This window comes from Vicia villosa, unplaced genomic scaffold, assembly GCF_029867415.1.
Source record: "Vicia villosa cultivar HV-30 ecotype Madison, WI unplaced genomic scaffold, Vvil1.0 ctg.006236F_1_1, whole genome shotgun sequence".
In the NCBI taxonomy this organism is placed as follows: domain Eukaryota; kingdom Viridiplantae; phylum Streptophyta; class Magnoliopsida; order Fabales; family Fabaceae; genus Vicia; species Vicia villosa.
The window spans coordinates 17,005-34,114 of NW_026706752.1; the positions used below are offsets into that span (position 1 = coordinate 17,005).

The window sequence follows — 17,110 nt, forward strand, 5'->3', positions numbered from 1 at the left end:
GTTAATCTAATTCCAAATTATATTCTAATCAATTAAACACATTGAAATTAATTCAACTATTAATTTAATCAACCAATTAATAATCACACTATATTAATTTAATTCACTTCTATTTCTACTCCATTTCCAATTTTCTAGCATTCTACTGCTCAAGACCATTTTTATTAAAAAGAATATCGCGTTAGCTTTCTAACGCCTCGAACGGAGACTCAAACGGAGTTACGGTTCAAAAGATATGAATTGTTAAAGTTCCAATAAAAAAACAAACACCGACGTTATACACTGACAACTCTAAACATGTCAGAATTACTCAAAACAAATAGAAATATGACTCTTAATAATTCAAACAACTTTGACAACTTATTGTCGACTCTAACAACTCTATTGACAATTCTATTAAATTATTATAATTTATTTATAAAGAATATTTAAACCAAACACAATTTCAGTCGATTCGTAAAATATCACAATTTCAACAAAGTAACACCACTATGTTAATCTACTAATTAAACTTAGCTACTACGTAAATTTTCATCTAATTCCGGATAATTAATTATACCGCTTAATCCGGCTATTTGATCAAAATAGGACTGTTTTGTATTTGTTAAACAATTCTAGTAATCATTCCTCTGCTAAATAACAAACCTATTATATAATTAACTAACCACACAATATTATACTTTATCCAAACAATATTATACTTTATGTATTAAAATGATGTTGTATTATATTAGTAATTAATCAAACCACACAGTAAATGAAACAAACTGAAACAAATTGAAGATTTGTGGTGCCTGTCATCAATTAGAAGTGACGATTGTCACTTAGCCATAAGGGCTGCCGTCGGTCACGGTGTGTCTAAGGGCTTGCCACTTGTTTCATGGCTTATCGTTCAGTATTAATGTCGACCGTCATTAGCGTACCAAACTTTAACACAAACAACAACCAACATCAATGGGAGCCATTAACAGAAAACAACACTCCAATTTATATTATTCATGGCAAATTCATAATTTTCAAAGACAATGTAATATAACAAATGCAATAACCTAAACCCCTAATCCCCAAGACCACAACATACAAGGTTTCATAAGCCCCATTATAGGAAGAGAACCCCACCCTTACCTTATCAATGGGTCTCCAATTGCATCTTCAATTGACACCATGGGAGAAAAATCTTCAAGCTCCTTCTTCTTCTTCATAGTCTTGCCTCTTTCTCCTCTATTCTTGTTTTCTTCAAAAATGACAACTATTCTTTCTCATCTCTAAAACCCTAATATAAAACCAACTGGGCTTAGTGTTTAAGTCTCCTCTTTATTATTCTCCACAACTAATTAGGCCCAATAAGTTATATAACTCAAATAATCAATTATATCACTTATAATAATAATTCCTTCAATATAATAATTCCGACTTATAAATAATATTATTCTTAATATTATTTTCTGACTATCCGACTTCGATTTATATAATTCCAAATACGCCCTTAAATAACACCGACAATCCAATTTCGACTAAATCAAATATTTAAATCCTTCAATAATTTAATTAACCAATTTAATTAAATTCGGGGTGTTACATACTCGGATTGTATATCAACATCTTTGAAGTATCATGATAGACAACCTTTGGCGAAGTATTAGAAATGTTTGCAATAGATCTCTTATCTGCATTAACAGTGTATCATTAACTGAATAATAAGAAATATTTAGAAACTAAATGCGGGAATGAGTATAACACTTGTAAGGGTCATGCCATTATGAATAATAGACTTCTCGACTTTCTCATTGAATTTTTTGACAAGCCACTAATAAAGTAGAAATTAAAATGAATTGCTAAATAGATTAATGTAAGATGTTTTTACCAAAGAGCATAACACCAAGCAAGCAAACCAATAATGAAGGAGTATTCTTGAATGAGTCCAAATATGATATAGTATGCAATGCAGCTTAAAGACATCAGCCTCAGCCAAGCAACATTTTTACACACTTGCAATTGGCTAATGAATATATCACACATCTTGACATACTGCACATCATAATAATCCCAAAATGAAGGGATGCCACCTGCAAACATCAAAAGTGAATATTTCTATAAAAAGTTCAAGTAAAAATATCAAAACTTGAAGGATGGAACATAGCTCAGACAAACACTGCAATGTTTGGTTTTGATATGTCATAATCGGGAATGAAATATGTAAAAAAGCATGATAGAGTATTATACCAGATTGAAAGCCATAATTTGTAGGGAAGAATATAATGTAACTATGGTTCCTGTTGTTGACTCCAATCAACCATTGAACACAATAATTGCGGTGTTTACCTGAACTAACATAATGTTGAGTTTTTTGACATACAACCTTTTCGTTCGAAATAAGGTCTCATCGTAGGAAAGCTATGTTAGAAAAACCAACAATAAGATCAATGATACAGAAAAACTAAGTACTATAAAAAGAAAATGAAAGCTCAACTAAAATTCTAAAAACTATTAAGAGAATTTTTCTCATTTAAACAAACTTAATTATTATAATGAAACGTATACTTAATTATTAGAATGGAACTTTAATTTCATAATTACAAAAATGAGAACATAACTAAAATTTAATTTCATAATTATATATCTTCATCTTGTATAGAATTCAATATTCAACTACTTATTACATTGAAATTTCAAAATGTGTATGCCTATCACATGCCAAATTATTATAAAATAACATTAGATTGAGAAATGACAGTACCTAGAATTAAAAGCAAGTTGAAAGTGTGATCATGAATGGAGAGTAACCGAGGGATTCATTACCAAGTAACTCAAGACAATAGTAAAATGCAATACAATACATCCTTTGCTGCATGAAAGAAATTATGTAGTACCTTATGCTTAAGTCTTGAGAGCCATGCGATGGGGCTGCAGATCTTGTATGTACAACTGGTTTCAAAACAGAGTCTAAAATCAAATAAACAAAATAAACAATATCAAGAGGAGACAAAGTTCTATTATTGACACTTGCGAAGAAAAAATAGACACTCTAACATGTCTACCAAACTAACGTGACTCACACTACAAGGACTTCAAATTTGTTAGGTGAAGAGCCAATTGCTTCAACTTATTCAAACTTAGATGACCTGTCAACAATGAAGGAGATAGGGAGACATGAAAAACATAAGATGAGGATATCATTAGATGAAGAAAGAGAACATTATAGAAAGGAATGAATTTCAATCTACCCTAGAGCAAAGCTTCTCAGAGGAGATAACTCTCAGTATACCCCAAAGAAAAGCTTTCATTGCAACATGATATGTTTGGATTGATTTAGCACCTTCTTCCACATAATTGATTTCTTCTTGACGTAAATTATTGTAACGTACTCTCGTAGACTCACGAGAACTACTAGGTAGCTCATATGCGTGTTCGTCTAACAACACACTAGTTTTCGCATTCCTTGTCCAGCGTTTCAACACATAATAAGGTGGAAGTGAAAGAACATTTTTTGCCCTGAAGAATGCTAATACGTGCCTACAAATGATTCCATAAACATAACCTACAGAATATCCAAATTCAAATAATTGCCAATATGCGCATTCAAAACCAAAGTCAACAAAAGAATTTGAGAAATGCAAGCATGAATGCAGAAAGAATATTTCTTTACCTCAAAACCAAGCTTATCTAAAACCTTACCATCATCTAAGCATCCATTCACTTGTTATTAATCTTGTTGGATGAATTTATTTTACGCATATTTTATCTTGACTTTAGTATGACATTTGTGGGACTAGGAATAATTTCCTCCCCCATTGTAAGCTTGTCTCTGCTCTTTGGAGTTATGCTCTCTTTTGTAAGCTATAGCTATGAAACCCCTCTGAAGTTTTACAAATGAGAAAACATGTTGATTTAGACAGCAACTATGAAAATTCACAACCTCTAAATTTTTCTATAATCATTGTTAAGGTAGTATAATCAACATCATCACAAGGGATCAGAATTAACATCATAACATTTTTGTCAGCATATCTTTGTTTTAGTTATTCTAAAAAATTGCACCACCTCATCTGAATATTATGAATCAAATCACACAGGCTTGATACCTGGTATCTCAATCCCCAGTAATTCGATCTACCAAACTCCTCAAACACTCGTCTGTGTCATCCCTTCGATACTCGTCTGTATCCCCCTTCTGATGCTCGTATGTGTCACCTCTTTCGATACTCGTCTGTATCCCCCTTCTGATGCTCGTATGTGTCACTTCTTTCGATACTCGTCTGTATCTCTTTTGATGCTCGTATGTTTCTCTTTTGATGCTCGTCTTTTGATGCTCGTCTGTATCTCTTTTGATGCTCGTCTGTATCTCTTTTGATGCTCGTATGTGTCATTCGTTTCGTACTCGTTTGTACCTGCTGTCGATGCTCGTTAGTGTCATTCTTTTTGTACTCGTCTGTACCCTCCTTTGATGCTCGTCTGTATCTCTTTTGATGCTCGTCTGTATCTCTTTTTGATGCTCGTCTGTATCTCTTTTGATGCTCGTCCGTATCTCTTTTGATGCTCGTCTGTATCTCTTTTTGATGCTCGTCTGTATCTCTTTTGATGCTCGTATGTGTCATTCTTTTCGTACTCGTCTGTACCCTCCTTTTGATGCTCGTATGTGTCACTCTTTTTGTACTCGTCTGTACTTTCTTTCGATGCTCGTATGTGTCACTCTTTCGATACTCGTCTGTATTTCCCTCAAAAACAATTGTCTATGCCACTTTATCTTTCTGTCAAACCTACTTCTCTCCCAATCATTTCCATGTAAATATCTTTGAGGACCTTGTATTGGCACCTTGGCTACGTTACAAGTTATCACCATCCAGTTACTCACTGTAAATATTTCCATCAGAAGAATAAAAATTCTCTTTCCCCAGCAGATATCAAAACAAAAATAAGGATAACACTTACACCATCTTCTCTTCAGGACAAATTTCTGGTCTTGGTATTTAATCTTCTTCCACCTCGAGTGTTCGAAAGGCTGACGCCAATCTCACCTTCCGGTTTAAGATGATTAAATAGGGGCAGCTGTCATACCCCAAATTTGTCCTACCCTATTCATGTGGCTTATGGTTCATGTGCATACATTACTTAGGTCATAACTCATATTCATGCATCCATATCATTGGTATTATTCAAAAAAGAGCTCTATTGCAAAGAAGTTTGATCAGAGAACAAGGAAGACTGAGGTATAATCATATGGTTCTATGTTCATTGAAGTCCTCCTGGATTGGGGTGTCTCTCTGCTTCAAATCAGGGCATTGATTAGAGGGTACAAGCTTGCAAATCATCTGGTTCTTTAAATCAGGGTTTCTTTGACCAAAGTCAACCAGTTGACTTTCTGGTCAACATTTAATCAGAAGTGACTTCTATGTGTGGAAAACTTCTCATACTGACTGTGTGGGCGTGTTTGTTTGACTGGATGTGAGTGGAAGAGATTTAATCGGGAATTTCATCAATAGTCGGAAAAATCGGAACAGTTGACTTTTGGGTCAAAATCGGGAAAATTATTCAAATATTGACTTTTGGTGGAAAATTAATCAAGAAAAGTCGAAGAACGGATAAAATCGGGAGTTCGGCAAAAAGTTGGGAAAAATAGAAAAAAGACATTCCAACACTTAGAAAATTTTTTGATGTCTTAAATCTTGTTGAGCAGTCCACTTCAGCACCAGATTACACGTGGCAAACGGCATTTTTCTGAGAAATTTCCAACATCAAAGTTGTTCCTCTCATGGAGGAGAACAACTTTGTAGTTGGACACTTTTTCATTTGAAGCTTATATGAAGAGTTAAAGTGGTGTGAAGTTGCTGGAAACTCATTTGAATCAAGTCACATTCCAGGTCACCAGTCAGGTCATGACCTGGCATTTTCACAAACACATGGCATGCCAAATCTCCAGTCATTTTTAGAGCTGTACAGAAGTAATACGAACGCAAACTTGGTATCATTCTCTACTTTGCCATGTCATCTATCCATAGAAACAAGAATTGGGACAATTGAGCAAATATTGAGTGAGATACAAGCCTTCAAAGTGGTGCCCCAACCCTGACCAAATTCTGCAGGCAGCCATGACACAGAATTCTGGGCACGCAACGCATTTCAGCAAACACGTGGTGGACCAAATGTCAAAGCCTATTTCTTCCACCACAAGTCTCTATCTTAAACAAGCCCAGTTCTAAGCTATTCCTTGCCATGTCCTCTATCCAATGAGACCAATATCACTGATTTTGGACATGTATTGATCGAGATAGAGAGGCTCAAAGTACCACCCTCGCAGAGTCACGTTCTGGCCATACGCATGGGACAGCATGCTGCTGGGCGTATGCAGTGGTATTCGCATGAATTCAAGGCCATTTTTCTCATACTTTTAGGCTTTATTTTGAGATATTTTCAACACCAATCTTGTTCTATCCCATGCCCTCTTTGATATGACACCATTCTTGCATCATTTAACAACCCATGGCTTGAGATATAAGTGTCCAAAGTAAGCACCACAACATGAAAAAAAAAAAACAAAACAATACACAATTGCACTACACACACATTAAAGTCCCACATTCAAGGATTGAGAATCACAAACTAATGGTTGGCAATATAAATAGAAACTCATACATCAACCATTTCTCACCTCCACTCTTCACTATATCACTATACCTCTCTCTCTCTCTCTCTCTCTCTCTCTCTCTCTCTCTCTCTCTCTCTCTCTCTCTCTCTCTCTCTCTCTCTCTCTCTCTCTCTCTCTCTCTCTCTCACTCTCTCTCTCTCTCTCTCTCTCTCTCTCTCTCTCTCTCTCTCTCTACAACTCAATCCAAGATTCTCCCATAGGTAAATCTCACAAACCTCTTTGCATATCATGTAGCAAGTTTATGCATATTTTGTCCGACATTAGAAATCTTTTATTAAAAACAAATAAAAATAATTTTCTCCTTTATCTTTTTCTTTGCAATTTATTAATTGTTTCTTCTTAAATAAAAAACAACAAAAAAGATTTTCCACTAAGTAGATTGTTAGTTTTTTTTTGACTCTCTAGACTTTAATTGTTTTTTTAGAATTTAATAGACTTTTTACATAAAACCATAAAACAAAAATAATGGTTTTTATTTTATTTTATATATTTCAAATTAGTATCTCTTGCATGAAATAAAAATGAGATAGTTCATGAATATATTTTCACAAATAGTTTAGATTTAATTCTTTCTTTCTTTGTGAATATTTTCCATATATGTGAAATGTCTAAAATGCCCTTGATCCTTAGTATTGTCTTTTCCATTTAATTGCTTTTTCCTCCCTTATTTTCTTGTAGAATTAGAACAACATAGAATATAGAAAATAGGCTAGTCTCCCCCTTTTTGCATTCTTTTTTCTTTTACAACCATAAAACATTAATAAATACTTGAATAAAATCCCCTTAAAAAACACCAACCAAAAACACTTCAAAAAACCTAATAAATGTTCAGACTTAAAACAAAAGTGAGGAAGTGATGCGAGACCTTGTAGTAGGTTCTCGTCATCATGGAATTACCCTAAAAGACACAAACCAATCATTTCTTTTTCTTTCGCCTGCTTGGCACCTAAGGGCACCGTTATCTCCGCTCCATTGCATCCTAGGTCGATCCCTTATGCAAGAGCGTGAACGTTAACTCCGCCCAACTAAAAAACACAAAAACAAACGGAAAATCGTTAGCCGAGCTACGGTAACTCTGATTCCTGAAAAGGATACGTAGGCAGCGGGGTAGGGCCCGTGCGAGTACAATTCTTTGTTTTCCCTACATTTTGCATTCATTTCGCATTTAGACATAGACATAGTACACACCCTTTAGATAGAAACAAACATAGGTGGATACCATCGAGTACGATGGGCGTGAGGGGTGCTAATACCTTCCCCTTGCGTAACCGACTCCCGTACCTTGATTCTCTGGTCGCAAGACCCTGTTCCTTCCTTTGTTAGGTTTCCTGGTATTCCTTTCCCTTATGGGATAAATATATTGGTGGCGACTCTGTTTATTTTTCGCGAGCGTGCGACAAAGCTGAAGCAACTAAAGAGATCAAACTCGACTACTGCAGGACAGAAGATCAAATTGCAGATATATTCACGAAAGCGTTGGCGAGACCAAGATTTGAAGAACTACGAGCCATGCTTGGAGTCACGGAAATTTGCATCAAGGAGGAGTGTTGAAATTGCTACAAATTTCTAGAATATTCTAAATATAATATGTATGAAAATGGTAGAATATCCTAGAATTATAGTGTATAAGAATATGGTAGAATAATCTAGAACTCTAGTGTGAATGGATATGGTAGATTAATCTAGAATTATAAATGTATGTAAAATATAGAATAACCTAGAATCATCATGATACTAATCTATCATGAGAATTCTAGAAAGAACTAAAGAGATGTAGAAATATTCACCACCACTGAGAGGTTGGTGACTTGAGCCTATAAATAGGCAATTGCTATCTTGTAATTTATCATCCAAGAAATTAATGAAATAGCCTTCTTTCTAAACAACTCTCTAAAACTATCTTTTATCAACTATCAACTAATCAACTACTAACAGGGTAAAAGATGCAATGCGCAGATCAAAGTAATACGTTTTCCACCTGAATTTATTGATTGCAAGTTTGATCTTAATGATTACTTAATCTATTTACAGTGTCATTTTATGTTTTCTACTGATTTTGATAATTTTGATATCTCTTGGTTAGGTGAGAATCCAGATATCAATGATCTTGATTTTGATTTGTGTTGAAAAGCCTGTTGTTCTCATTAGTCGTGTACTTCTGGTCTTGCTGATTTATGTTCAGCACATATAAATATGACTTTGCATTCTCATTTTATTTCTTTGCCCGTTTAGGATTCGTTTACAAAGCCGTGAAACATCCACAAGAATAGTGTCATGATATAACAATATCAAAGTATTTATAAAATCCTTTTACAAAGTTCACTTGATGAATTTCTATTTTCTATGTAAATAATCAATTTGTTGCACAATTAAAAAAACACACGCTCAACAATATTTTGCACACGAGGCTTTCTTTTTTCTCTATTGATAAAACCTTCTAGGGATTTTTGTGCCACTTATACCATAACTTTGGAAAATGAAAAAAAAAAAAAGTAGTTTTACATCTATTTTACTAGAAAGAATTATTCTACTTAAGAATTTTAATTCAAATATTAAGTCAAAGGAAATGGATTTGTTTAGATGACTTGGAAATCAAAGATGTTCAAATAGCCAATTGGATCCTCAATACTATTAATTCTTGAATGATCAATAATTTGTCCTCATTTTCAACTGCACAAAAAATGTGAACTATTTAAAGCATATTTATAACCAAGACAAAGCAACCAAAAAATTTTAGTTTGAGTTAGATATAACCAATTACAAATAAGGTATTTATCTATTCAAAAATATTATTATAGATATTTGAATATGTGGAAAGAACACTTTGCGTTTCTCTAGTTTATTTCAATCATTTACACCTTATAATAATGCATAGAAAATCAAGCCGTCCTCATAAGGGGTTATAATGCAAAAGGTGTTGCTCCTAAATGTATGCTTCAGATGGACATTGTAATACGGGGAATTGACTTTTAAGAGAAATGTGCGGATAGCAAGAGTCGCCATCGACTTTTATTTTATCCAAATTAATTAGAAAGGCTAAAAGAACAAAGAAAAACCTTTTTGAGAAAAAAACTGAGTTCGGGGGGTAATTATGCAAAGGGAAGGTGTAAGGCACCCTTTGCATCCATGGTTTTCCATGGGCTCTTAATTGCTTTGCTCTTTGTTTTCAGAAATGTAGAAGAAAGGAAAATATGGACTTTAGCTCGTAAATGAGCGTAGCCATTTTGAAGGATTATGAGAAAGAATATGAAAAAGTTTTAGAGCGAGGCAAAGCAATTAGGGGCAATTACCTTATAGTTTTGAAAAAGAAGTTCTTTTAGCCTTTCAGGGTGAAAGGGTCTATCCTTGCCATAAGAGGGCAGGAAGCCTTTTATTTGGAGGTTGAAGGGTCGTCGCATTATCGTTCGCCATAAAACTGACCCATGCCATAGGGAGGCAGGTAGTCTAAGGGAAGGATCAGAATAGCCTTTTCGTAGGCAGCCAGAGGATACCTCAACCTTTCGTAGGCAACTTCTGAGGGACGAGATCATGTTTAGTGTATCGAAGGCAGCATCATTAGGGACCCATGATCTTAATTGAGGCAACATGGCTGAGGTATCCTCGTATTCGAGGGACATGGCTATTCTGCAAAAAAACACAAGGCAACAAGGCAACAGACAACAAGAGAGGTACCATAAAAGGTGCGTGGGTGCAATAATCACGTGATCAGATTCAGATATTTATCTTATAGTTAGGTGGTTCTAATTGAATTAACAAGCTTGCACTCCCTAGGATTACTAACCACAACAATTAATATTAACAGTAATAATAGCAATTATGGGGAAGGGGAAAGAGAAACCAGCGGGGGAAAGGGAGAACGAAACCAGCGGGTTTGACAATAATTAAAGAGAGTAAAAGAGATTAGAGTTTTTAGGGTTACTGACTATTCGAGCTTTGACGGTTGGCAAACCCTGAAAAGGTGGGAAAAATAGAAAGCAAAAGTAGGGTGAGTGTGTAACACCCCAAATCTACCCCGCAAATATAATCGGAAATCAGAGTGCATTTAAAAATATTCATCAAAGATGGGATGTCACAATTCGACTTAAACAAACAAACATACTCATATTGTAATCAACAAAGATACATAGCATTCGGAAACAAAACTTTATCCAATAACTTCCAATTTCAACTCATAGACATCTTTCAATTCAACTCAACACAAACATCGTCATAGAATACAACAATCAAGTAATAACTACTAATCCCCCAGAGTGCTACGTATCAGAGCAATGGACACCAACTCGACTTGCCATAAAGCAACATAAAGACTTCACATCAATAACCTCGAACATCCATGACTAATCTTGAGTACCTGCCCATTTCCCATGGTAGGGGAAATATCAGCAAAGGGGTGAGATATCTTACAATATAAAGGAATGCATGATAAATAATATAGGAGATATAGATCATACATAATTTCACCACTTCACATCACATAACATCTCACAACATATTTTCATCGCAAAACAACTTATCAATATAATACAACTTTCGAAAACGGAAACGATGTCATTAATCACATATTCAAATATACAAGTATGATATCAAATACATCACAACAAACATATCATTATCACGTCACAACAAACACCTCGCCATCTCAACAATCCAAACACAATTCAAATGCAATTCAAATGCGACTCAAATGTGACTCAAACTTATGCATATGCATGTGGTACCATTGGAGTAAAACTCCCGTCTTAAACAGTTTGCCATTGGGCCGTCTCAAAAATTTGCCACAAGGGCCGTCTCAAACATTTGCCACAAGGGCCGTCTCAAACAATGCAATGGATGCGACTCAAATGATGCACATCCACAAACACAACTTAAACCACTTAATCAACTTAAACGACATAATCAACTTGAATTACATAATCAACTTAAACAACATAACCACATAAACTAAACAACATCAACTCAATGCCAAGGTTCTATTGCAATAACCGTATCATAGCAATTTACCACATCTCAATCACATCATCACATCATATCGACATACAACATCTATTCAACTTCATTCTTATCAACATAATACAACTTATCAATAGTGACCATAGGGTCTACGACAACGACAACAATTTCCACATACTAGCGACAATGATAACAAATTCATCATGTTCACAACAACCACAAATCCATCATATTATAAAAAACATTAATGATTCATCATATTGCCAACAACATCAACACATTCATCATATTCCTTAATTCAAGTAATCATCATAATACATTATATTCAATTTCATATATATATATATATATATATATATATATATATATATATATATATATATATATATATATATATATATATATATATATATATATATATATATATATATATATATATATATATATATATATATATATATATATTGTTAAGTCATCGCATGGCATCATCGTCGACTCATACATATCAAATACGCACAATTAATCGCATATAGCATACAACATCTTTATTAATCATGCATATCATCACACACATCATTATCTCATTCATCATAAGGAAGTTACTTATCATCATCTCAATAACATTGTATCATCATAAGAAAACATACATCAAGTTATACTACAACATAGTTATGTCAATTCATCGCAAAGAGCATACTTCATATATTAACACAACATAGTTCACCGCTTAATCCTAATAAACATAATAGGAAACTATATCATATGGATCATTTTATTGCATATTGGTATAGTTCATTGCGTTAGCTTTCCAACGCTTCGAACGGCGCCTAAAACGGAGTTACGGATCAAAAGTTATGGTCTTTACAAAATCTGCTCAAAATTGAACCCCTAGGTCGACGCAAACATCTCCCAGGTCGACGTAAACTGCTTTAGGTCGACTCAAAACTCCTCTAGGTCGACCTAACTGAAGGAAAAATAGATTTTTGGCTTTCTGTACTGTTCGGTCGACTCAGGCTCTGCATAGGTCGACCTAAGATGCGTGAAAACTCAGATTTCACCATTTTTCTTCCCTAATCCCCTCACAGAACACCCATTAAACCATACACCATCCATACATCATTTGAAAGCAAATTTAGCACACATGTAAGGTTCCTAAACTTATTTCTAATCATGGGCTCACACACAAACATCAACAACATGATTAATGACACAATTTCATGGATTCTATCATAAACCCTAACAATTTCAAACTCACACATCCATGGAGAATAACATACAATCTAACCCACCATAAACATCATCATGCCAACCCTTAGAGAGTAAGAACCCCACCCTTACCTTAGCAAATCCTCATCTTCAATGGAGTCATCCCTTTCTTCATGCCATAGCTTTCTTCTCTTCCTCTCTTCTTTATCTTCTTTTCCACAAAATGAGTTATGAGGTTTAATCTCTAAAACCCTAACTCTTACTATCTTTTCTCACTAATGGGCTTAACCCATAACCCACCCATTGTGTTATATTCTTTCCACTTAGGCCCGATTCATAACATCTCTTTAATCACTCAATTAATCCGAATAATACACGTAATTGAATAATCACATAACATAACGAATATTATTCCCAATAATATTCCCCAACTACAATTGCTCCTTAACTTAATTAATATCAACTCGCAATTGTACTTCTCTGACTAATCCGACTAATAAATCCGACCACAACTTAACTGCTCAAAATAACATATTAATCCAAATTACGCCTTTAGAATAATACCGATAAACCTCGACTCCAACTAATTCCAATGAATAAATCCTCGATCAATTTAATTAAATAATTAATTAAATTCGGGGTGTTACAGAGTGCATTATCAATTCGGAGGCAGGTATGGTTAACCCTAATCAATAAAAATGACAATAAAAGAAAAAGGGTAAAAGAAACTTAGCTTCGATTGATGAAGGTTGATATTCGGAGGTTGCCTTGAGCATTGACTCTGACCATCTGAGAATTGACAGAAGATAATAGGACGTAAGTGTAGAAGGATTCCATTGACAGCGGGAATCAAACCCTAAAAATAAATAAAAGGTAAAAGAAAAATTAAATAAGAGAGATCGGGACTTAGCTTTTGGTTTGACGTGGCGCGTAGTCGGAACGTATTTGAAAAGTCAACCTTGAAAAAGGTACAGAAAAAGAAATATTTTGAGTGTACGCACGATCTTCGTAAACTCTGATTAGGGTATAAGTTAGTCATAGTTAATAGAATAAAAATAAATTAATTGTCGGTTTTCAACCCAATTAATTAAGTCGGAAAAAATATGTTTTTGATTAAATTATTTAACCTTAATATGTATGTTAATCAAAAAAAAAAAAGCTTGATAATTAATTTAAACAAACAATTTTAAACATTCTAATTATTTAAATCAAAATAAAAAGTATTATTAATAATTAAATTAAATTAAAAAACATTATTAACAATAAATAATTTTATATAAAAGAAATTCAAGAGAAGCTTTATTAAAAATATTTAAAAGGAAATTTAGTAAATAAACAATATACAAAATATAGTTAAAATAAATAAAAGCTAAAAAAATAGAGCACTCAGCTTATGCTTGGGCGTGGTAGGCTTATGAGGATCCATGGTAGACTGGCGTATTCTGGAACGTTGGATTGATCTTGAATAGCAATTTGATGGTTGAGAGTGAGGGTTCATCATGGTCCCTCATGGGAGTGGCATGCTGGATCTGTGGGCAATCTATAACATAGCAATTAAACAAATAAAAAACAACCCCCCAGGAATCGAACTTGGGTTATGAGGGACAAGGGGATGAATACACGCGCTGCCGCTAGACCAACAACCATTCGCTGTTAGATTAATTATCACTACACTTATTGTATAAAAAACTTTTAAATTTTTGAATCAGAAGAGAGCTGCGCGCCCAACCCCCTTTCATCTTCAACCTTGGGTTTTTCTGGAAACGATCATTGCCCACGGTTTTTTAGTGTCGCCGTAGGTGTTCAACCTTAAAACCTGCAAACGTTCATCAATTAACGCAAAAAGAGAACCTAGTTCGATCATAATCAATCTCCCGATCCTATTGCTGTCTTCAATTCGACCTGAAATTGTCTTTATGCAGAATTCCCAATTTTAAAAGCAACAAACCCTAACTATGGAGGATGATGGTTCGTACGTTAACAATCCAATTAAATCATTCAGCCATCATCAGAACATCAACATTAACAAGAATACATGATCATATGTGATTGTAGATGCGTATATGCACAAAACGAACAAAAAAATAAAGAAAGTTTAGAAAAAACCAGAATGCGATGTTGTGATTCAGGGCGATTTGTTTGATTGAGGATTGCTGGAATGTATCAGAGAAGTTTAGGGAACGTGTTGGGACCTCTTGAATCACTTGAATTGTGCTTAAACCTTGATTGCCACTTCACTTTTTTCTCACGGTTTTCTTCACTTATGTTACGGTTTTTGGCTGCAGAAAAACCATCCTCCAATCCTTGTGAATGCTTTCTATACTTATAGGACAAGATTCTAGGTCAACTAAACTTTGAAAAACCCCATTAAATCTTGCTCCTTGATGATAAAAAATTGATAGAAACTTGATTGAAATTTGTTATGAAACCTTTCCTAAAATTGATCAATTTCAATCTTTTTGCTCCAAATATTCTTTGCACGAATTTGATTTATTTAGGGGAATATATTGATTGATTTCTTGGCCTAAAATTGAAGCAAGATCATATCTTTCATTATTTTATTATTTTACATGATTAAATTATGATTTAAATAAATAAAAATCATAAAATATCAATAAAAATAATATAAAATGGAGAGATATATTTTTGGGACGTGCATGGGCCTAAGATGAAGATTGGATGAAAAGAATATAGGCCCATTTGGAAATATTTGAAGTTTTGGACCTTTTTCTTTCATGTATACCCTTGAAAATAGGTGAACTTGTGCACCTTGCCATTTCCTCATATTTCAACATTTTTCCAAGTTCTTGGACTTTTTAGAAACCTTAGAGAATCCTCTAACCAATGTTTTTGATATCATGTCAAAATTATTTTCCATGCTCCTTCTGTGTTCTTTTGAAAAAAATGTCTTTTTGTTGACTTTTGGAAAGGACCTATAATGTCTTGGTCCATACCTCTCAAATGAAGCATTTTTAGACTTGTCATGTGAGAGACAAAGTTGTAGAGAACCAAATTTCCTTCAAAATAATATTTGGATGGAAAATTTCTGATGTTCCATGTGAGAGTTATGGCTGGTCAAAGTTCAGTTGACTTTCTCCTATACAAACCCTAATTTAGAAACTTTTTGATTTGGTGATTCTTGATCTTTCCTTGATGAACCATGATCAATTCTTGATCAAATGGTGAATGATACTTCAATATGAGGATCTTGATAAAAAATCAGGAGTTTTGACTTTACTTTGACCACAGTTGACTTTTAGGTTAACCCAGTCGACTGTTGACTTTCTGAACAATTGAGTGACCAATCCTTTGAGCTGAGATTTGATACTTGTCATAGAGGTCACGTGAGATATATTGAGCCATATAGGATGCCTTGGAGCCAATGATTCATTGATTTTTCCTTTGAACAAACCAAACCCTAATTTCTGAACCTTGTACTGGAGAATATGTCTTGGAGCTTTATGTATTGATTTGAATTTGAATAGGAGAAATAGTATGGGCAAATTTTGGGGTATGACATACATACAGGAGGCGTATGACAGTGTAGAGTAGAGAGCAATTTAAGATATTCTGGCTGAATTGAGTTTCCCTAATCAATTCATCAATTGAGTAAAGACAGTTGTGAGAATTGTCTCTTACAGGTATAGGGTTAATGATGGAGTCACTGATATTCTTCAAGCTAAAAGGGGGCTAAGACAAGGTGATCCCTTGTCCCCTCCTCTTTGTCATTGTGATGGATTACTTATACAGAATCTTGCAGAAGTTGAAAAGAGAATTGTTGAAGCAGGCATAGCGGCATGCAACAAAAGATTTGGAAATATTTATCCATGAATTATCGTGTCCACAGAGATGGTGAGAATGCCATTCAACGATTTCTATGGTTTCGAGCTTGGGTTTGAATGAACAAAAAGTAAAAAATATATAGACAGGAAAAAATAAACACATTCTTAGGAGAGAAATAACTTATCAGGCATGCAAACATACTCACTCGTCACAAACTTAAACTTATCGATCAGTTGCACTCAACCTACGATACTCGTCATTACCATCACGTGTATCTCACATCAGCGTCCATCTCTGGAGCACCTACGAGACAACTCACAACCGAGGTTATCTCTAACGTAAAGCTGCGAGAACATCTGTATTCTTGCGTCGGCGATCTCTCGCGCGCCACTCGAAGATGAAAGTATTAAGCTTCAACACAAAAGTGATTGTCGGCTCTAAATCTATCTCTAGAATTTAGAAACTAACAGAAATCTATCCCTAATCAGAATCTGTGAAGTTTATCTCTAAAGCAACATAAATCTCAAA

The 17,110-nt window shown here is 34.3% G+C and overlaps 1 long non-coding RNA gene across 3 annotated transcripts; it reads right to left on the bottom strand.

Moving 5' to 3' along the window:
* Nucleotides 1–1,580: 1,580 nt before the first annotated feature.
* Nucleotides 1,581–4,062, bottom strand: LOC131642964 (uncharacterized). 3 transcript variants are annotated; one of them, XR_009296088.1, is made up of 6 exons: nucleotides 3,647–4,062; nucleotides 3,225–3,538; nucleotides 3,057–3,122; nucleotides 2,871–2,943; nucleotides 1,865–2,394; nucleotides 1,581–1,667 (listed from the first exon to the last, which is right to left on the bottom strand). It is a non-coding gene; the product is annotated as an uncharacterized LOC131642964 (long non-coding RNA). The 3 variants fall into 3 exon arrangements; XR_009296087.1 differs by having other exon boundaries at nucleotides 2,871–2,925; nucleotides 3,225–4,062; XR_009296086.1 differs by having other exon boundaries at nucleotides 3,225–4,062.
* Nucleotides 4,063–17,110: the final 13,048 nt, after the last annotated feature.